Below are 22,825 nucleotides of genomic sequence, written 5' to 3' on the forward strand. Positions count from 1 at the left end.
AAAGTGGAATTATGATTAGGAACTATTTCATCATCATCATCATCATCATCAAAATCATCCATCATCATCATTACCAATACATATATGGCTCACTGTTGAGCACGAGTCTCCTCTAAGAATGCGAAGGGTTAGGCCTTAGTCCACCATGCTAGCCCAAAGCGGATTGGCAGACTTTAACTACTTACAAAGAGAATTGAGAAAAATCCCGAGATATTTTTCCTTCACCGTTTGAGACGATATTTAGTTTATTTTCTTAAAATGCACTTAACTGAAAAGTTGGCGGTGCATGTCCAGGACCGGATTCGAACCTACGCTCTCCGAATCGAAGGCAGAGTCATATCCACTGGGCTATCACGACTATTTTATAACTAGTTCATAATTAATAGGTATCCATCAGGCATGCATCTATCTAGTATTAAAAAAATTTGAATGATAAGCAAAGTGCTCACTTATAGATAATATATGAACAAAATGCTTTCTTACATTTCTCCTATATTTTTAATACCTTATATTGAATCTTAACAATGCTGAAAGTTATAAATTGCTAAAGTTGTTTCCATATTCCAGAAATTGCTTTGGAATTTGTTGAAATATTGAAAAGTTGAAGCGTGAATTGATATTAGTAGGATCTCTTAGCAATACTTACTCGTATACTTACATAATATTCTTTGTAAAGGTTTTTCTTAAGGGAAAAATACTCAGTTAAATGATAATATCATGCTATCAATCAATCAATCAATATTCATTTATTTCAAATAGGCTTAGTTTACAAGCTATTTCGAAACGTCAGGTAATAATATTTTACTTAAGATGATGGTTATAATAATTAGTCGAAAACTTAAAATTAAAGTTACGAGGGTTCCAAACGCGCCTTGGTCCGAGAAGAGCCCACAACAAACTCAGCCAAGTTTTTCCTTTTTTAGTTTATCACCATTTAACAATAGGTGTATATGTAGCCTGTCATGTAATACATTTCATTTCCAAGCAATTTTGATGTTTACGTAATCATTAACACTATAGTACGACTTTTCTATAAGCTTGTATTTAATAAAAACTTTGAACTTATTGATAGACATGTCAGTGGTTTCATGTGGCAGTTTATTATAAAAACGTATACAATTACCATTAAAAGAATTACTAATTTTATGTAACCTGGTGTGGTGTGTAACAATTTTATTTTTATTTCTGACAATAATTAACAAATTCGATGTCGGGGTGAATATTGAGTATTATGACGCACTTAGGTGTCCAAGCACACCTAGTAGCTTCGGCCACGGCTAGTTACTAGTAACTATTCTTTAAGATAACAAGAGAAGGTTATTAGCGTTCCGTTTCGATGCCGGTAAGCGATGTGAGTAGAAGAAAAGTGTTCTTTTAATTAAAATGTGAGGTCTTCGTTGCTTAATGTTTAGTCAATTGTAGCCCGCTAACATAGCAAAGGCACCGATTCAAGGTATTCATACTAATATTATAAGTGCGAAAGTAAGTCGATCTGTCTGTATTTTACCTTTCCACGGGTGAAACCGCTGAACCGATTCTGATGAAATTTGGTATAGAGATAAATTAGACCTAGGTACATAACATAGGCTACTTTTTATCCCGGTAAAATCCACGGTTCCTATGTAATTGAGAAAAAATTACGTGTACGGAGTCGCGGGCGTCCGCTAGTATATATCAGGCAAGTCGTTAAAAAAAAAATCACAAATTAACACAGTAACTTTTAATTCCAGTAACGGTAAGTTTAAATATCAAACCCAGGACCTCGTTACATAAACCAACGGATATACACTGATATTCACTGCGTCAGGGGAGTCTCACAAGACTAACCACCATAACAAGACAAGACGTCATGACATTATGCCTTGACACGCCAAATATGGGCACTGAATTGCATCAGAATTCAGATGTAGGCACTAATTTGTGCAGTCATGACCAATGGACTAATAAGGGATAGTATACCAATTTACCAATACTATAGTGTGAGCATGTATTGCATGAGCCGTGATAGCCAAGTGGACATGATCTCTGTCTTTGATTCGGGGGGCATAAGGTTCGAATCCGGACTAGGGGATGCACATTCAACTTTACGGATATGTGCATTTTAAGAAATTAAATATTAGTTGTCTTAAACGTTGAAGGAAAAACATAGTGAAGAAACCTGCATACCTGAGATTTTTCTTAATTCTGTGAAGTCTGCCAGTCCGCATTGTGCCAGCGTGGTAAACTATTGGCCTAACCCATCTCATTCTGAGAGGAGTCTCATGTTTAACAGTGATGATGTGTTTGCATATATAATAGATTCATTATGATGATCTGTTGAATAATTAAGGCACATGAATTCGCATCTATAAAACAATAATAAATGTTAATACAGTTAATAAGCAAAAGTAAAAATGCAAAAGTATTTAAATTAAACTACGAGATTCTCTCTCCAGTCGGCCCCTCATGATTGAGGACCGTGACAACCTTGACGAGTCATCTTTCATTAGACAGTCCCTCCATCTCTCCTCCTCAGGCTCCTCCATCGAGTACGGTCGCTGGACATTTGGATGCACTGCAAAAGTTGACCGGGCACCTGTTTACAATATCGGGTCGGAAATCTACCTCGTGGCCTTTGCCTTCTACATTTCCCACCACAATATTTTGAGTTACCGTTACTACGGCGTGTACATAAATAAAAAGACAAATTTCCTAAATCCCCTGTATGTTTATTGGGTATCAACTTTATTCTTTTGTTAGTTTTCCTCAGAATATTGGAAAATTCGCTACAAAAACCTGATACAATATCTTTTTTCGTCCATTGAAAGTATATAGATGCCGCCAGGTTTTACCGTGAAGATTGGCAACCGCAAAATCCTTGCAAATCCCAACTGCGAAACCCTTTCGCCCTCGGAAAAACATAATCGTATCAAAGCATGGAATAAAATATGTTGTTACGAAAAGTAGTGTTTGGGATGGCGGATTTTGTGGTTCGGTTATAGTGTCGCGGATTAGACCCAATAAGTAAACATACGCTATTCTAAAAGGTAACCTTTAATATCAATATTCAATACATTTATATAAAACTAGCGGATGCCCGCGACTTCGTTCGCGTGAAACTCGATGTAAACTTTCAAATACCTCTACCCTACCCCTACTCTACCCCTACCCTACCCCTACCCTACCACTACCATACCCCTACCCTACCCCTACCCTACCCTACCCCTACCCCTACCCTACCCCTACCCTACCCCTACCCTACCCCTACCCTACCCCTACCCTACCCCTACCCTACCCTACCCCTACCCTACCCCTACCCTACCCCTACCCTACCCCTACCCTACCCCTGCCCTACCCCTACCCTACCCCTACCCTACCCTACCCCTACCCTACCCCTACCCCTACCCTACCCCTACCCTACCTTACGTTGAAATTTTTCCTGAATTTTCTTTGCTATAAACCTCACGGAGCCTGAGACCTTTCCAACAAATGCAAAACCGTGGAAATCGGTTCGTGCGTTCTGGAGTTATAGCGTCAGGAAGGAAAACCCGACTTATTTTTATATAGTAGATTGAAGTGTTTACCTGTGAATTAAAAATAACTGTTTTATTAGTGTTTTTTGTTATTAACACCTTAATTAGAAAGAAAAAAACTTTCTTTCTTCTTTCTTTCTTTCTTTCTTAACACCTTAATTAAAAACACAATGAAGCTTTTTACATTTTAGTTTGTTTGTCCGAGTTAATCTTTGGTAGTGCAAAAACTAATGGAATGGGAGTTTTACTGGAAGATAGATGAATTTGTTGAGCAACATATATATACTTTACATTTTATCTCTGAAAAATCAGTGGTTCCTGCGCGATTTGTGAAATTTGAATTCCTAGCGGACGAAGCCCAGACCACTGGACGGATCGAGCTAAAATTTGGCATATAGGTAGATGTTATGACGTAGGCATCCGCTAAGAAAGGATTATGATCAATTATTCTACCCTCAAGGGGATAAAATAGGAGATGAAAGTTTGTATGAAACTTTGTTAATATTGCGGCGATTTGGCTGAAATTTGGAATGAAAATAAATTTTAGTCAGGATTAACACATAGGCTACTTTTCAGCCCGGAAAATCCATGGTTCCCGCGGGATTTGTGCAAAACTGAATTCCACTCGGACGGAGTCGCGGGCGCCCGCTAGTAATTAATAATTATGCTTTGCTAATTTCACTTTTGGCTCGGTGGATCAAAGCGAAACGCAGGTACAAAATCGTGTAGATTGAAATTGAATATGGACAAGCAATGAACTAATCTTTGGGCAATGAATTTGAGCATCTAGGAATACTATCTTTATAGGTTACATAGGCTTTTCATCCCGGAAAAATCCATGGTTCCCGAGGGATTTGTGAAAAACTAAATTCCACACGGACGAAGTTGCGGCTGGCCGCTAGTATTGCATGAAATATGTTATCCACATATAACTTTTAACAGATATAATGTTTTCATCTGCATAGTTATTGTTCCCATGAGAGCACGTAGATAAAATATGGCCTATAACACTAACAAATAACGTGGCTTTCTATAAACATTTTTCAAAATCTGTTTAGTAGAGCCAGACATACACTCAACAACCTCTCAAACTGGCAAACTTTATCTCTTTATAATATTAGTATAGATAAAAATATGGTCCAAAACTTGTTCTGATTAAAGTAAGTGCTTTAGCGACCGATGCTTTATAAAGTCTGGCGTTTTTCATTTAGCGTAAAAGCAATAAACTGAAATATGGTGCCGGACGTCAAAGTATTTGCCGGAACTTGTTTCACTTAAAACCCCTTTTCAACTAAAAGCCAAGCGAGTGTTAATCGGATCCGATTCAATGTATTTAAACGGTGTTTATTTACCCCTAGTTACTAAAAGGCTCTATTGAACTACGATCAACTAATAGCTGTCGAAATTGACAAATTATCAAGTGTTGTTAAGTTAACATAACATGTATTCGCAAATAGCTTACTTTCATTTTTTTTTTTATTATTTACAAGTTAGTCCTTGACTACAATCTCACCTGATGGTAAGTGATGATGCAGTCTAAGATGGAAGCGGGCTAACTTGTTAGGAGGAGGACGAAAATCCACACCCCTTTCGGTTTCTACACGGCATCGTACCGGACACTAAATCGCTTGGCGGTACGTCTTTGCCGGTAGGGTGGTAACTAGCCACGGCCGAAGCCTCCCACCAGCCAGACCTGGACCAATTAAGAAAATCTTAATCTGCCCAGCCGGGGATCGAACCCAGGACCTCCGTTTTGTAAATCCACCGCGCATACCTCTGCGCCACGGAGGCCGTTATAAATTGGAAATCCACGAACTCGTTTGATGTTTAATGGCTAAACATAGAAGATAAGGTACGAATTATTTCTTTTGAATGTATTTCCAATGTGCCCTTTCAATATTTTGTTCTGTGTTTATTTGTAACGTACGTAGGACGTAGGTACTAAAGTCAAATATACTCAGTTCATTTTATCTTTTGAAAAACAACGAAAAACGTAAATGATGACTAAAAGTTAATTTTCATTATTTTGCTAGTGAATATATTTGTTTATAATAAGTACCTATCTATGCATTTCAGACATCCTGGATCTAATCATCCTAGATATTGTTTGACACCAACAATTCCGCTTTTGTTGCTTTGCGTTATAAATCTACTAGTATGTTCTGTTCTGTGTTGCTTTCGTCTTTGCGCTAATGCTTGTTTTTAAATGCCGTGTAAAGTAGACAAGAGTACGTAAACCTTAATCATCATCAAGTAAGTTTAACTATTTATCCACATTTTAAATTAGTTTTCACATTATTATAGATATTTACAATGGCTTACATTTTTGGCAAACGACTTTGTGATTTACATAGTAATTTCGCTAAGAGATATACCTAGAGATAACCAAAACTCAATTTTGTGTAACACACTGAATAAGATCGCTTACATAAAAATCTCATCAACATGAATGTTTTAAAGTAACATATTCTACAATGTTAGTCAACCATTACAAAGGAATTTGTCCTCCGTCAACTAACGTCAGCAAAACAATGGGAACCATTCACGACTTTGTAAGTCCCAGCGAAGCTACACTTGCACTTTGTTCGAGACTTATGACTTTCAGACATTGTCGCATCCACTATTATTTTAGAATTCAATTAACAGTAAACAAGAGAGACGTGATCTAAATAAACATTGTACACAATATTTGCACACTACAGGGTATATTTCCTGTTGATTTGAAATAATGATTTTGTAACTAATATCTATCGAAGTTGATCATCGTCTATCGGCTCTTCGAACTATGTGCCCTGCCCATTGCCACTTTAACACCGCGACTCGCTGAGCTATATTAACTTTGGTTCTTCTACGGATATCCTCATTTGTGATTCTATCACGCAGAGAAACTCCAAGCATAACTCGCTCCATCGCCCTGTATAAATAAACACATCTTACTATTGCATTAGCATTATTAACTTATTGCAAATTAGGGATAATTTTTCATAGGGTATGTACGACTATATCCATAGGTATTAGTAATGGAGATACACCGTTAAAAATAAAACTTTTAAAGTCTCTAGCAAAGTGTTGTCATGAAGGTACTCGTGTTTGGTAGACAGAGGGTTGTCATGAATCTGGCGACTGGATACATAATTTCTCTTGATATCCCGAAGAAAATGTAAAAAAAATACGTTTTATATTTGAACAATTGAGGGCAGATCCTAAATTGGACCCTTGAAACCTACTACCTCCCAGACCTACCATGGTTTAAGCTCCATATTTGCCTACTGTACTAAACTCTACCAATTCTTATGCCATAGGTATATACGCTATCTTATGCTCCTGCAAAAGCTGTGAAAGTTTCAGTTTTTCTAAAATGAGGAAAATCTTTATATCGGCATATCTATGACTAATGTATTGTATTTTAATGTAATAGTGTGTGATTTGCACAGCACCTCCACGTTAAAATTTGTTCGCTTTCGAATAAGTAAAGTGTTACTGTTGAAAATAAAAACTAATTACTTAATTATTGTCCCCAGGTTGATACTAGCCACTGCTTTGAATTTGTAAGTACCTAGATTAAACCCTTACGTTTAAATGTTTCTCGTCAATCATAAAACATTCCACTACCATAGACTTACTTTGGAAACCAATAATGTGCCCTCCAGCCAGAGTTGCCAGACGTCCCGATTTTAAATCAAAATTAATTGTCCCGCGTAGGACAGGCTCAGTACCGCTTTTCGGAAATAACTCGATCGTGCGTACAGCCACAGTAGATATAACAACGCAGGTACAGCGTACTGAGAAAGCGCGAGCGGGTGGCACTCTCTTCTCATACTATTGTTTGAGTCGCTATATTTTTCCAATGAATAAAATTTGTTTGTTGAAAAAAAACAGAAATTTGATTTCTGTTTTTTAGAATAAATAGCTGATAACTGTAAAGTTGTCAAGCAGTAAGCAGTGATAGTCCGGGATACGTGGAACAAAATTAAAAGTGATAACTATTTACTATCAAATTAATTTTCCGTGATAAGACACTAAATTTTTTTAGTTACGAAAATTCTTGATTTTGGTAGTGTTAGTAACTGGGTTACCAGGTAATAAACATTTCTAAGCGTCGGAACGAGACATTGTACCACGTAATTTGTAGAAAATAGTGGCTGTTATGTTGTATAACTAAATTAAGTAACAGTAAATAAACAACTAATTAATAACAACTTTTAGTATCCTCGGGAGTAGGGTAGTTTTACCTAAATTTTCATTACCTGGTAACCAAAATAAACAATTTTCGTAACTAAAAAAGTTGAGCGTCTCATCACGGAAAATTAACTTGATAGTAATCACTTGTAAAGGAGATGTCCCATTGCCCATACCTCATTTGTCCCAGAATAGTTTATGCGTCACGATGAAACTTTTACCGTTGAGTTGGTTTTCCTGGCTAGATTAATAATAAATAATTAATATTTACTATAGAAGCGGGGTACCAGAATCAAGAATTTTTGTGAATAAAAAAGAGCGTCTCATCAAGATGAAGCTTCTCACGGAAAATTAACTTGATAATAATCAGTTGTACAAAATGTCAAATCTTTCTCAAGGAAACAGGAGCCCGCACCTTTTACAGTGCCGTTCAAATGGCCAGCGACCGTACTCGATGGAGGAACATTGTATACCAAAAGATGACTCGCCATGGTGGTCACGATCCTCAGTCACGAGGGACCGACTGGAGAGAGAGTACAAAATGTTCTACGGATCCCTGACTATTAGTGTTTGTCATCTATAAAACAGTCCACTGTCGCGACTTACTTCGGGAAACAATGAGGTGCACTCCAGCCGTCGTAAATCTCCACGAAGCGTTGTTATACAATATTTTATATCTCGTCTCGTTTTTAAATATTTTGTAATGAATCAACTAAAACTAGAACATACAGTTTGATGTCAAGGTTAAAGTATACGCCCGTGAAAATTCCGTAACTGGACTATATTAGTTTACCGTGTATACTGTATAGAGTAATTCGTCATAATTATCAGCCTATTTTAACGGCCTACTATAGGTCCAAACCTCTCTCTTTAAAGGAGACGGAAAATGGAGCTAAGACATACCACGCTGCCATAAAAAGGGTTGGCGTTGGCTTAAATTGTTTGAGTTTTTATGATCGCTGTCAAATATTATTGTTGTTGACCAGACCGACGACTCGTTATTTTACTCTACCAAAGAAAAAAACACTTATAATGTACAAAGATTTAAAAAAAATATGAGTTTGAAATCCCGCGTCTGTGGGCCGCGCTCCTAGAGCGCGGTTTAAAAAACTGACATTACTAATCACAGATAAGTTTTGTAGAAGTATTGAGTGATTATATATGCCATCCTTTTTCTTTTTGCTACACCTAATATTATAACGTTAGAGCAAGATAGAGACGTCTCTACAAAGAAAAAAAGACTAAAATAAACAATGATTACGTAACTCGACTCCAGGTGTCGAGCCCACAGATGAGTTTCAGTATCAGAATTTTCCTTTAGGAAAGAATTTGTGATATGAAAAGCTGGTAGATGTTTTCAAACTTTTAATTTTTATATGAAAAATACTTACTTAGGTAAACTTTCGAAAAATAATAGAAAGAGCTGTACTTAAAATTTTTTACCACATTTAATTATATATTTTTGAAAAGTCCTTTATATTTAATTCAAAGCTTTGCAGCTGTGTCATTCAGCCACGAGTGTTAGTACCTAGATTATAATTACTATCATAACCGTATTTTTAGTAGAAAACTAATGAGTATCATATATATTTTATCGCATTATGTAAGCACTTTCATAGAAACAAAGTTGTTTTCAATTTACTGTCGTACTGGCGTACTCTGGATATATAATTGGAATGATCCACACTGGCTCTGCATGGGAACAAAGACTCTACACACAAGGTTTATGCAGTCAAAGCGTTTGCCTTGTTAGTATTATGTGTATTTTTAACTGGGAAACGAGTAAAATAAATTTACGCTCACGAGTAAGTAATAATAGGTTGTTTTGGTCATAATATATATACGAGAATAAGGGCCGGTTTCGTTAGCTTTTGTGTTAGATAGTCTTAAAGTTAGTTTTGTCACTTTCTTACTTTATATCAAGGTAAGGTAGATGAAATCGGTCCACACTACCGTAAAAGAAAGGAGGGCTTTCCTATCTTCCGTTACCTTTTTAAAATCCATACATTCATATTAATAATTGTAATGTATTTTATACATTCGAAATAAATATATAGTATTACAACAGCATTTCTACAATCTGTACAACAAACGCGCAACTAAAAAGCAGTACATATTAATAATATCTATAAGAACGTAGAATTTCGTATACCTATAAAACTCGCTTTGTCATTCAGACTAAAAACACATGAACGGCCTACAAGAATATTTCAACCTTCGCTACTGCTATCTTACCACCTAAAATTGTTAATAAGGTATACTATACAACTAACTTGTTTTTTTTTTTGATATTTCTGTATTACCTTAGATGCGCTACACACCTTCAGTTTTAACAGTGCAGGTTTTCAAAAAGATTACAACTATCCATGTAACACACGCATGTATCTATCCTTGCATTTTAAAATACCGTAGTGGTAACACTGTCGATATCGACGAAATATTACAATGGCACGCCGCACTTCACTAGTAAGCTACTTCATGATATTTTATCAATAAATAAGTTTGGCTGGGTGCGTATAAATATATGGATGCGATTTATAGGACACAATTTGAAATCTATTACTCCGAAAATATTCATTTATATGTTATTTAGACATTTTTATTTAATTTTCCTTAAAAAATATTACACTAGAGTTATGGGAAATACTCCCGAGCACCCTGTATAAATACATTACATACTAGATTGGTAATAGGTGATATGTAGGTAGAGTAGATGTAGAGGGTACTCTGTTCCCAGATACTAGTAGTTTACCCATACGCCCGGCGAGCGATCAAGTATGCATGTACAATGTACATGACCGAGTGCTTTACACTCTCAACACAATGGTACAACAACACCAACTTTCAAACTGTAGCTTGCTGTTATTTTAGTCAAATAAGGAACTTTTTACCAACTTACACCGCTATATCCGTAGTAAACATCAGGAATTGCAAGTTGGGTAGATTACTTTTCTTTTTTTTTATTCTTTACATGTTAGCCCTTGACTACAATCACACCTGGAAGTGATTGTAGTCAAGGGATTGGAGTCTAAGATGGAAGCGGGCTAACATGTTAGGAGGAGGATGAATATCCACACCCCTTTCGGTTTCTACACGACATCGTACCGGAACGCTAAATCGCTTGGCGGTACGTCTTTGTCAGTAGGGTGGTAACTAGCCACGGCCGAAGCCTCCCACCAGCTAGACCTGGACCAATTAAGAAAACCTCAATTGGCCCAGCCCGGGAACGAGCCTAGGACCTCCATCTTGTAAATCCACCGCGCATAGCACTGCGCCACGGAGGCCGTCAATACTGTAGTTACTGTAATGTTTTTGATCAAACCTTTGATTTAACTAAAACATTGAAATCGTCATATTTCTGATGTTGTTTTAAATTTATTGGAAGACTAGTGGACCCGGTCAAGCTTCGCTTTGACTTATGTGCACTTCTTCTACTCTACTATACCCCTACTCTACCCCTGCCCTACCCCTCTCTACTCCTACCCCTTGACTCTTAAACGTTTGTATGGGAAATAGAAAACGGTTGTTTTTATGGTTTTCCCGGCAATTATTCTGATTTTTCTCACCTTTTAAACTTTCTCTATACCTCCACGAACATTTCAAGACCAAGATGAGATAAATCCGCTCAGCCGTTCTCGAGTTTTAGCGAGACTAACGAACAGCAATTCATTTTTATATATATAGATTTATTCTCTATGTTTATTGAACAGAGAACTAAACTCTTGTTTAAGCTAAGATAAAATTACTTACCAATCAAATAGACTAGATTGTAGATCTAATAACAGTAATACGTACCTCCATGGGTTTCACTAATTAGTAAAGTCGTAATCTTGGATGTATTCGTAAAAATCCTTAAAATAAGCCTTCCAAAAATTTAAAAAGTCATTTATTACACTAATATTATAAAAAACATTCTATGTTTTTGTGTGTGTAAGTGTGTAAGTATGTTTGTTCCTTCTTTACACTGTAGCTTGTTAACCGATTTGACTGAAATTTGGAATGGAAATAGGTTTTACTCTGGATTAACTCATAGGCTACTTATTGTTTCGAAAAAAATCACGGTTCTTATGAGATTTGTGATAAACAGAATTTCTTTCGAACGGAATCGCAGTCATCCGCTAGTATACGATTTTTTTTGTACAGCTACAGAATATTCCACATGCATACGCTCGGCTCACTAAAGTATAATGAAAAATCTATAAATGGCGCAGGTAATTAAATTTCCGTTGGCGTCACAGGCAAAATAAACCCGACACGGGTTGAATTACATTGTTAATGTTGCGTTATTATGTGGTCAGGTGTTAAAAGCACTCGTGTTTGTAGGTAATAGTGCACGTAGGTGCGCTGTGCGGGGATCGAGCGACGGCATCTAGTTTAATTTTGTAAATGCGTATCAGGCTTTAGGCGGGCTGCTTTTTATAATGCACGACACTGCGACAATGCTGAGACGATTAAATAACTAGATGCCTTTAATATGGATTAAGTTTTTAAACCTTTTGCAGCGGATTCTTTAGTATGTAATATCTATACTAATCCCTTGGCCTAACCCCTCTCATTCTGAGAGGAGACTCGAGCTCAGCAGTGAGCCGAATATGGGTTGAGGACGATCTATACTAATATAATAAAGCTGAAAAGTTTGTTTGATTGTTTGGTTGAACCCGCTAATCTCAGGAAATATTCGTCCGATTTGAAAAAAATATTTCAGTGTTAGATAGTCCATTTATCGAGAAAGGCTATAAGCTATATATTATCCCCGTATTCTTTCGGGAACGGGAACCACGCGGGTGAAACCGTGCGTCGTAAGCTAGTTTTTACACTATTACATAAAGTGACATGGAGTAAATGAGTAAAAACATTAATCAATACCACTTTAAATTTACTTCCCTTACAAACTAGTAACCGACTTGGTTTCCGTTCTTATGCTAAATTACAGTTTTCTGGTGACAATAATAGTCTCTGAGTTAGTTGATAGATCGCGGACGGACAAAAGGGAATGACGAAACTCGTTGTTAACTATGGAACCTTAAAAATGAATCAATTTACGTTAAGTTAAACAATATATATTCAGACTATTGTTATGAGTATTTATTTTAAGATGATTTATCATGAGCATTAGACAGCATTTGTTTAAGTGAAAGTATTTTCACAATTCAGCATTCATAATTTCCTTGTGGGTGATGCGATCTTTTAAAACGTTGGCTGCGGTATAAGGCCAATTGAACTCGTAAGTCTAGTATCTCCAAGAATTACGAGGTCGACAGACCTCGTATCGAACCACCTAAAGTTTTAGTATGAGGTCAAAATACCTCGTAACGCACCAGAGGAAAGTACAGAAAAATCAGTGCCGCAGCGAACGTATTAATTAAGAGATTCCAAATCAGATTCACAAGTAACGTAGATTCAGGGTTATGATTCTGCTAATAGACACTCGTCGATAAAGTTTTCGCTTATAACACATCTTATTCGAATTAAGCTTATAGGAAGCTAAAATATAAACGTATTTTTTCGTCATTAACAATGAAGTTGCCATGGAAACGACATGTCGCAGCGCTATAACTATATAGAATTGATGTACAGATGCAGTAACGCATTAATTAGGGCAATGATGATATCGCAGCTCTAGTCGTGTCGTGTCGTGAATTATAAAGAGACGTTTACGTACTGTGAGACGTGACTGTTGCACGGGACGCAGTGTTGACCTGCAAACACGCTATAAAGGCGACTAATTAAGCGACCGGCATACATATCAAGTACCAAAATTAACCGATAATCTCTTTTGATGTACATACAATCCGCTTAACGAAATTAAACTGTATTACATGTAAACGAGAGCCGTGATAGCTCAGTGGATATGACCTTTGCCTCCGATCTTTTCAGTTGTGTGCATTTTAAGAAATTAAATATCACGTGTCTCAAACGGTGAAGGATAACATCGTGACGAAACCTGCATACCAGAGAATTTTCTTAGTTGTCTGCGTGTGTGAAGTTTGCCAATCCGCAATGCCAGCGTGGTGGACTAAGGCCTAACCCCTCTCATTCTGAGAGGAGACTCGAGCTCAGCAGTGAGCCGAATTGGTTGATAACGACATGTTAATATTTTAGAAGTAACAATGACGTCGAAAATAGGTATTAAAGTTATATATAAGTTATGAATAATAAAATATTTTTTTCTTGCATATACTAACAGCTGACGAATCCCTAGTGCTTTTGGGTTTTCCTTCGGTTTTCCTATTTAGGCATGTTCATAAATATTTCCAATTAAATTCTTCATTCGAAATTTCCTCAATCTATTTAAGTAATTTTGTCACCGATTTTGAGGGTATGTTGAGAAAAACCACCTTACAGGCTCGTGTTGTGAGCGTCCGCCATCTTTGACGCTCGTTCAATTCCCGTTCGAGGTTAGAGAAGATCGCTGTATTCGCGTGGGCAGTAATTTTTATTGCCTTCGACTTATTAAACACAGTATCTACGCAGTTCGAAGTGTGATTCGGCACTTTTTAATGGAATCAATTTGACTTCTTTTAGCAGACTTAAATGATTACAAAAATAAGAAAACTAATGTCAAACAAAGGTTAAAACAAGTTGTTAATGACAACTTAATAAACAAATCAAACAGTAACCACAACCAACAAAAATAAGACCCTAGAATGGCAGAGAATGACCTTGAGTGAAGTCACGCACTTGTGAGCGATGTGTGTAGGGTTAAAGGCGCCTTTGACAGATATCTAAGACTCCCCTTTTCCACTCAAGTCACTCTCCCCGCCTCTGCCAAGTAACCCATAAAGAATTACACGACAAGAGATGTGGACGGCTGAAACGCCACGAGCAAACTGAAGCCGTCCGTACCGCAAGTCGTTGCAAGGCAGAGATAACACTTGAATGTGAAAGGCTTGTTAACTGAGTTAACGAGCCGAGGCTAAATGAGTGTGACGAACACTGTTAACAACGTGGTTGACGAGGAAACTAGTCTCCAGCAGCTGTGTGTATTGACCTCATGAAAGCCTTCATTACAATGATGAAAACCTGCCCCAGACAATCAATGAAATAATCGAATTATTTTTAATCAACTTATACAGCCCACAACTTTATGCCGGTAGGAATATGCTCCATCAAGGCGTGTCAAAATCAAATCAAACTCTTCAACCTAGTTAATATATATAAAAGTAGGTGATTCCGTACGGTTTCACCCGCGTGGTTCCCGTTTCCGTAGTAATACGGGGATAATATATAGCCTATAGCCTTAAATGGGCTATCTAACACTGAATGAATTCTCCAACAAAAAAACCGGGCCAGTAGTTTCTGAGATTAGCGCGTTCAAACAAACAAACTCTTCAGTTTTTGAATGTCAGTACAGTTCGGAGTTTAGGTAGGTATATGTATTTCATAATTTTTATATAAGGAACCGTCTTATTTTGAAGTCATTAAAATACAGACGCTTATACGAGTCTAAGCATCTGTTGTAAAGTTAAAGACATCTTCAGTGCTGTAAAGAATAACAAAAATCTGGCCTTTAAAAACTTCTCTGTTCATTTAGTAGCAAAAGTTCGCCGATACGCCAAAGTTAGAAATCCGACGGCAGAAATCGGTTTAATGACAGCCTTTCGAGTCAACTTTGAAAGTTGTGCTCGAGTAATACTGTGAAAATTTGAATTCAAATCGATTGGTCGGAAAGGTCACAAGAGGGTTTATTGTACAGCAAAATTGAAAACCCAGTGCCAATAATGGGTGAGTGAATTGTCTCTTCATCTTAATCGAATTTGGTTTGGAGACTACGAAAAGTGATCTTAAGGAAAGTTTGGAACTCCTGAGCTCCTGACCACAGAATTAAAGTTTATAGGGTTGTTTTGGAAATTTATTGTGTAGGTTATGCACGGACGATCAAATATTTGAATCTTCAATTTTTTGACATGACGTCTTATAATTCGATATAGCCGGCTGCAAACTCGAAAAAAGATGACGTCATGCGTCGTTCCCTCGCTCTAGGGTTGCCAACTTTTTTTACAAGAAATAAAGTATAATCTGGTCTATGAAGACTTTGCAGACAACCGTTTTTTTTTTATTGAGAAAGGAACTTAAGCTAACTTATCCTAATAACTATACAAATCATGCCCACGTGGAATGGTGGCAAGAATACTGGTTGCATTTCCGCGCTGAAAAGCAAAATTCAAATTCAAAATTCAAAATTCAGCAAGGCTGATCCTATGTGCAAAAACCGAGCTAGTCGAGGCAACTAGCCGCGATTAAATGATTCGGTGAAATTTTTTGGCACTGCGACTCCATGGCCCAAGGGTCTCTACGGCAATAGGCACAAATATGTAACTCTCAGTCAGAGAGGCATACTTGTGCCACCGGTTTTAGCTTATTCTGCTGCGGCTCCCGGTCTTGATTATGTCTCTCTGATTATGACACCAAAACATCTTAATAAAATTAGTAAAAAGTTTTTTAAAGCATCCCTTTCATTTTCAATATTTAATTTTCATTGGCAAAATATTTCTTTACGAACCATTCCAATTTTTTCTCATTAATAAAATATTTTATTGGAAAAATACTCATATTCCAAGCATCTACCTACATTACCGTATATTTTATAAGCTCAAGTAAATGAATAACGCTGAAATTACATACCATTGTATTTGAAGTATTTAGCTCCGAGCGAAGTTTGGCCTTTGATTCTGAACATTGAAACAAGCCGAGATGCTTGCTACCTAATTGATTAAAAATTGTTTTAGAAATTTTCCCCGAACACGCTCGTTGAACCAATATTTCATTCGGGACCATTATGCACCTCAAATAATAAAGTGGATGGCGAGAGTAACTTGTGGGAGTATGAATAGAAATTAATTAAACTCAAAGTACAAAACATGTTGTTTTATTTCAAATAAGCTATGGACATAAACAATATATATTGGCTATAGAGTTTAGGGTTTATTTTCATAGTTAAATGTAAGTTTTTTTTTTAATTTCGTAGAACAATGTACTGGTATCGGTATCTAATAAATGGAAACACTATTGTGTTCTTGTTTTTTTTTTCATTTGAATAAATATTTTGTTAAGGAATAAACCCACTTACTGGTTAACTCAACATGCGAATTATGTTTATAAGAAAAAAAAAATCAAACTCCAATTTCTAGATATCAATAAAAATGAATCCAACCTTTCTCACTCATTTCCGACATAGTTTAATTATTCATTACCAACCAATATTCGGCTCACTGTTGAGCACGAACCTCCTCTCTGATTAAGAGGGGTTAATCTAATAGTCAACCACGCTGGCCCCAAGCGGATTGGCAGACTTTACATTCATGGATAATTAAGAAAATTCTCAGATATCCACGTTTCCTCACGACAATTTTTCTTTGTCGTGAGGAAACGTGGAGATTATTTAATTTGTTAATTAATAAAATTTTGATTCATGCCGCCGACCGGATTCGAACCTACACCCTAGGAATCGAAGGCAGAGGTTATATCCACTAGGCTAAAAAGGCTCGTTAATGATATTAATACCAAAATAATACTTGCGTAAAAATATTGAGCTTTGCATATTAAATAGTCGACGAACGCATCTTCGGATACTAAAAGAACATGCTGTTTTTTTTTCAAAATCTATTTAATTTATGTTCAGTGCAAAATGTATACCTATACTAATATTACAAAGCTGAAGTTTGTTTGTTTGTTTGAACGAGCTCATCTCAGAAACTACTAGTCTGATTATAAAAATTGTTTCAGTGTTAGATAGCCCATTTATCGAGGAAGGCTATAGGCTATATATTATCCCCATATTCCTACGGGAACGGGAACCAAGCGGGTGAAACCGCGCGGTGTCAGCTAGTTTAAATAAGAATTTCATGTATATTGCAGGACCAAAATATTCCGTAGCTATATAATATTTTAACATAACAAAATAATGTTATTCTTCTATTACATGTTACACGTTCAACCAACACTATCAACTGCATAGTGGAATATGACAACACTGCTCTGATGCATATCATAACACGACACCATTGGGGCTACAATCAGGAACTTAAGTGACCTCCACAGCTATTACGAGCGTCGCACAACGAGCCTTGAGGGATTTCATACATTATACTACTATGTCAGTTTCATAGAAATTAAACATTATTAATATTTACAATCTGAATGGGATATAAAGTTTCTTATTACTATTCTAGGATATATATTATATTTTAGGAAGACTTTGACTTTACTCGTAGTTGTAATAGCAATATTTACTGCATTTTTATATGTGTAAGAGCGGCAGAAGAAACATGTATAAAAACTTCTAGCAACTTTGTCCGTGTGTATTTTTAACCAACTTTATATTTTAGTTCTTTTTGGTTATTTATTATTAAGTTTATTTTTCAGTTTAATGTAATTGTAGGTATTAGTTTAGATTAAAAGGTTGTGTTGGCTGTGTTCGTGGCGTTACCCAGTCTGTGGTTCCAACTGAAAATCAGCGCTGCGTGTCCAAATTCAAATGGTCACGTAGCATTATGCTGAGCTAGGGCCATTTTCTGGGTTATGCCACACATCGCAGGGTATTGTCTTGGATGTCACGGTGTACTGGAGATATTGTGATGTGTGGCATAATTTCGGAATAAACGCATTTTTCTTTCTTTCAACTTCAAAATAAAGGAGGAGGTTTACAAGTTGACCCGTATGTTTTTTTTATATATGTACATCGACTGCCTAACTATATAATTTTAACAATACAATTCTGCTGTGCTGACGTTCTATTAGTTCACGCACACAAACGAGATTGTGCTATCACCTACCTTAACGAACCTCCATGCATATAGGAGACCTCCTCTACCTCCATATAAGAGAGCGGTTCTAAAGCTTAGACCCATCACGCTGCTACAAAGTGAGTTGGCGGGCTTAGGATGATGATGTTAAATTAATTACGACAACTATCAGATGTTTATGATAATGACTGATACCGACGGCTTAATGTTCTCTCCGAGGAACTGGGTCATGACCATGCAAATTCAAATTCAAAATTCATTTATTTCAAGTAGGCTCAGTTTACAAGCACTTTTGACACGTCAGTTGACTATTTGTAAAGATTCTACCACCGGTTCGGAAGACAGGTTCTGCTGAGAAGAAACCGGTAAGAAACTCAAACAGTTGCTCTATAAAAAAAAAATCATGCAATGTTATAATTTACAATTGATGACAACTTTACAATTTCTTATAGTTTTACTTCCTGTGTGAAGGTGGAAGCTGATCCAACGGCCTCCAAGCATCTTTATCATAAAGGAACTCATAAATGTTTTTAACATATTGCTTAAAGCTATGCATTGGCAGGTTCATCACGCATGCGGCACGTCAATTCTCTTTCTACAAACGCTAACGCTTCTAAAACTAACAAAATATATGGGAATGACAGATCCGATCGACAACTTGTTAACGTGACCTGTCGATAGCAAATGTCATTTTCATACATTTTTAATTTTCGAAGCGTTAGCGTTTGTAGAAAGAAAATCGACGTACCAAATGGCTACAGGCTCTGGGTAATCTACAACATTCAAAAACCTATGATGTACTATGATATAACATAAACGATGTAACATTACGGCAGTAAATTTAAATGTTTTACTGTTTTCATTACCCACATTTGTTATTGATTTAATGTATTATTACTAGCTAAGGGTTTAAAATGAGATTTCTAAAAACGGAAAATTTGCAAAGGTAAATAATGTAGAGCATGATAGAAGGGATCCTCAGTGCTGACTGGGTAAGGCAGATTACAAAGTGGAATATGTTAAATATCCTATTGCCCTGATTAGCATACTTTATGAACTGCTTCGGCAGCGGAAGAAAAAGGCACCTACGAATTGGCGAGTATTTTATGGCGGGTCAAAGGTCAACATAATATGAGCATCGTTGAAAAGATCCTCTTCTATTGAATCTCTCTGAGAACGTTTAGAATTTTGGGGGTGAATTTTAAATTAGACAAGCTGTGCCCGGCGATTTTACTCTCTTTGTTCCGTTTCTGTTAGATTTTCAGGTTGTAATAAGTGTCAAATTTAGTTTAGAACTGTTAATACTCCTTTTCGTACCTCAGCATAACCATGAAGTATTTCCTGAAGAGCAAAAGACGTCGTCAAATGATAGCTGGAAATTAGAAATATAGAATATAATAGAATATCTTTATTTGTCCACACACAAGTAATAAAATAAAATAAACAAACAGAACATACAAAAATCTGGTCGTGGACAAAAAAGGGATCCACCTCAGCACGATGCCACAGTGAGCTGTGGCGCTGGTTTTCTGGTAAAACCTTATATGTTCACGGACGTGTCTACGACTATGGTTAACTTAAAACTTACAACAAACCAAATCTATTTCTGATGATAACAATATATATTAAACTAAAGTTGTAACTATAGGTAAACTTACTGACTGACTATATACATAATACATGATTTATACTAAGCAATATATATATATATATATATATATATATATATATATATTGATATATTAAGAAAGATTGTACTTAGTTATTTATGTATATATAAATAACTAAGTACAATCTTTCTTTCGTGGCGTTGAGACGAAAGAGAATTTTTATTGTTATTGTATGACATTTATCTTTCTCTCGCGTATTAACGCATTTTAGGTCTACTGGAGTTATAAATGCTGTACTTTGTTTATAGATTGGTAAAGGTATTATATTATATTCCAGGATCCGGGGAACATACTTTTACTTATTCTTGTAACTGACTACTATCAACGTTATTTTCCGTGAATATCTTCATCTTGATGAAACGACTAACTTTTCCCGTCACAATTGTAGCAGATTTTTTACAAATACTAAAGAAAAATTCTTGAATAGCAAATGGTTGAATAAAAATTCATGAATTCTCAATAGTTCTTAATAAATCCACGATACCTAAACTCTACTTTATGTTTTCAAATATTTTTCCAAAATTCTCCATTCGTGGAAGTTTCAATTTAAAACGATTGGTGAATACGACCGTAACAGGTCACAAGAGGGTTTTGTATTAGTGAAATGGTCACTTATAGCACATTTTATATTGTGATCAAATTCCCTACCTAAAGCTATAAATAGGTAATTGAATGGTCGTTTCATCGGAACAGTATTTGGTGGTAAGCACCATTCTGGTGTATTGTAATATAGTATATACAATAATTTAGTTTAAAGAGAAGTTAGACAATGAACTCCAATATAAATAAGTAGAATTCTTTACGTGAATAACAAATGAAATATAAAATGAAACCTTGAAAATAAATGTAGGTAAATTTTAATGTCAAGAATATTGGCAGGAAGAAATGTTTCTTCCACATTCCTTGCGAATTTTAACGTTACATTGAAAATGAAAGAAAATTTCTGCAAGTCACTGAGCAATGTGATGTGTGTATATTTTATGTATGTGTGTAATAAATATGTCTACTTATATCTTTTCCTTAACATAAACATAAATATAAATTAATAATTCATTAATATTATTACCTTTTCTCGTTCTGTCAATGTATATCAGTAGCTAAATGGATTCGGATTGAAACTTAGACATTTTATTTTTAGGTCTTGCCCTTTAACCGCAGAGCTGTCTAGTCTACAAAAATGTATGCGGACAAAGTCGCTCGCAATCGTTAGTTTAAAGTTAAATAAGAACATAACAACTTCGCCCAAATGTCATGACTGCTATGGTTATGACACTTGATTAACGCTGTTTCCAGCGAAAATTGGACTCAACCACGATTCCTGTTTAAAATTTCTATTTGCCTAAAATAATTAAATGGACGGTTAATTGACAGCATGAGGAGAAATCGATTTAACTTTGTGAAGCTCACAGTTATGAAATTGAAATAGGTAAAGCAAGTTTGAATAAATATTTCAATTAGCCGCGTTTGAAATGTATGCCCTGTTTTTGATAATTTACAATTTATTGAAATTTATCCATTTACAATGTTAACTAACTTTTTAATTACTTTTAATTTGAAATGTCATTTGAATTAATTTATTTTGAAACACGGCTAAAACTCGCGCCCTCAATCCCTCTCTTAACGCGCGCTGCGAGCGTTGGCACGCGCTGCAGTTTAGATCTTCCCGCGTTGCAAGAACCAGCTCATGACTAAAGGCCCTGTGTGGGTACGAAGCTAGTTGGGCATACTATGAGTGAGTTTTATCTGTGTTTCATAATAAATTATAATGAATAACACTCAAGATAGTTTAAATTGTAAAATATCATTTCACAATAAAAAAAATGAGTATTGTCGAATATGTATACTGTATAGTATATGTATACTTACCTACCTATTCAGCATTTCTTTCTACTAAAAATTATCAGAAGTTGGTCCATTTTAATCTATCATTAATTTATTTATACATTCATATATTTTTCAACTATATACAAAACATTAAGTAATATAAAACGCAATAAATATAGTAATCAGGATGCCAAAAATAGGAACCTCCTCAAAATATGCGCCGTCTCAAGGATTAAAAGGATTGGATTAATTTAAGGATTATTATGGATTACTTTCGTCTTTCTGTAAAGCTGTATCAGACTTTTGATCCAACAGTCAGTGTTGACTTTTCGCTACAAAACCATCGAATGAAACGGTTGACTCAAACTTCTACAAGTACATGGCGTTAAACTCGTCTTTTTTGATGTTTTTTCCTTTACATCAGAGGGCCTAGTGGCAGTTTAATACTATTACTATCACGTTAACGCTTATTTCTAAGGAATTTAAACAGCGCCATCTAGTGGCACAACTGTTTCAGTTCCATATAAATTTGCGTTTACGTCAACGCGATAGTGACAGTATGAAAATATTGAAAACTCCCACTAGGCCCACTGAAAGCTATTGTTACTGTATATTGTGACTCTTTGGCCAATCAACCCGCATTTGAAGACCTAATTTCTAACACTTTTCCTATAAGAACTTTCCTTTACTGTAGTGGAGCATTTAAATGATGTATTTACATGACTGTAGTCATATAATATTTTATGTATAAACTATAAGCACACAGAAGGCAACTATGAACACGATCAAACAATTACACAGAGTGGAGTACCGCTTTGGGGTAAATACTCACAGACAATAGCTTACTGTTGGCCTCAATAACGTTGTTCACACTGATCCATTCGTGATTCAAGAG

At 35.9% G+C, this 22,825-nt stretch overlaps 1 protein-coding gene across 1 annotated transcript in view; it reads left to right on the forward strand.

Moving 5' to 3' along the window:
• The window catches only part of LOC112051672 (poly(rC)-binding protein 3), a 326,225-nt gene that overhangs the window by 42,870 nt on the left and 260,530 nt on the right, over positions 1-22,825 (forward strand). Inside the window, exon 2 of the mRNA XM_052884856.1 lies at positions 7,034-7,060. The gene's annotated coding sequence lies outside the window, so the exon portion shown is untranslated. The remainder of the gene's footprint in view (positions 1-7,033; positions 7,061-22,825) is intronic.

This window comes from Bicyclus anynana, chromosome 12, assembly GCF_947172395.1.
Source record: "Bicyclus anynana chromosome 12, ilBicAnyn1.1, whole genome shotgun sequence".
NCBI lineage: Eukaryota > Metazoa > Arthropoda > Insecta > Lepidoptera > Nymphalidae > Bicyclus > Bicyclus anynana.